The sequence below is a fragment of the Parus major genome, chromosome 22, assembly GCF_001522545.3.
Source record: "Parus major isolate Abel chromosome 22, Parus_major1.1, whole genome shotgun sequence".
Lineage (NCBI taxonomy): Eukaryota > Metazoa > Chordata > Aves > Passeriformes > Paridae > Parus > Parus major.
The window spans coordinates 2,846,346-2,847,681 of NC_031790.1; positions in this window are offsets into that span (position 1 = coordinate 2,846,346).

The following is a 1,336-nucleotide window of genomic DNA, read 5'->3' on the forward strand; positions in this document are numbered from 1 at the left end:
GGCCCAGCTCCAGGGAGGATCCAGCTCTGGGGATGGCCCAGCTCCAGGGAGGATCCAGCTCTGGGGATGGCCCAGCCCAGTCCTGCCCACTGCCAGTGACAGGGATCAGCCCCAGCTCCCTGGAGGAAGCTCCCACTCCTCAGCCTCCATCGGCGCCGATCCCAAGGGCTGGATCCAGGAAAGCTGGATCCTGAGGGCGCTGTGGGAGCACAGAGCCACCTCCTGCCGCTGCCACATCCACCCCTGCCAGCCCTGAGGGCCTCAGGAAGGTCCCCAGCAGCACCCCCCGGTACAGCCCAACCCCCCGAAATCAGCGCTCAGTCCGAGCACAGCCCGCCCTGCACTGCACCACTCACTGCCCTCCCTCTGCCTGGCATTCCCAGCTCCCACCAAGGACTCCGTCCCTTTTCCCAGCTGCCAGACAGCAGCCGGATCCAAGAATTGGCAGGAATGTCCCAGCCACGGTCTGACCAAGGAATGGGGTTTGTGTTCACCCCACAGCCCCTCGCACTCGCCAGGGCTGTCCCTCCCGGGACCCCCGGCTGCCTTATCTCCTCCCGTGCCCTGATCCCGTGGGATCCCGCCAGGGGAAGCTGGTTAAAACACCCCAAAAAAACCACTTTCACCTTAATTTCTACCCCAGCTCTTAAAATTTCCTCCTGCCACCAGCGAGTGGCTCCACGGATAATGAGGTGGCGCTGCTGGTGACTCTGGTGTCCCCCTGACTGGGGAGGGAACCAGCAGCGCCCAGTTTGGGGGGGCTCCAGCCAGGACCCCTCTGTGCCAGTGCAATGATATTTTTGCTGCAGTTTTTCACCCACTGCCCCATTCCAGGGGTCTTGGGGGGAGGGTGGGGAGGGTCTTGCACAATCCCAACGCTGCCAATTCGGCCAAGGGCTCCAAGCTGCGCAAAATTCTGCATCCCTCGTGCCATTCCAGCCTGGAAAGGTGACACACAGGAACCAGTCTGTGCCTTCTGCGCCCAGCCCTGAGCACCCCAAACCACTGCCCCAGCTCTCCTGGCTGGGCATGGCACTGTCCAGCAGGGCCTGGCACTGTCCAGCCGGTTCTGGCACTGCCCAATCGGTTCTGGCATTGTCTGGCCTGTTCTGGCATTGTCTGGCCGGTTCTGGCACTGCCCAACCAGTTCTGGCACTGCCCGGCCGGTTCTGGCACTGTCCAGCCCATTCTGGCACTGTCCAGCCGGTTCTGGCATTGCCCGGCCGGTTCTGGCACTGCCCGGCCCATTCTGGCACTGCCCAGCCGGTTCTGGCACTGCCCAGCCAGTTCTGGCACTGTCCAGCCGGTTCTGGCACTGCCCGGCCCATTCTGGCAC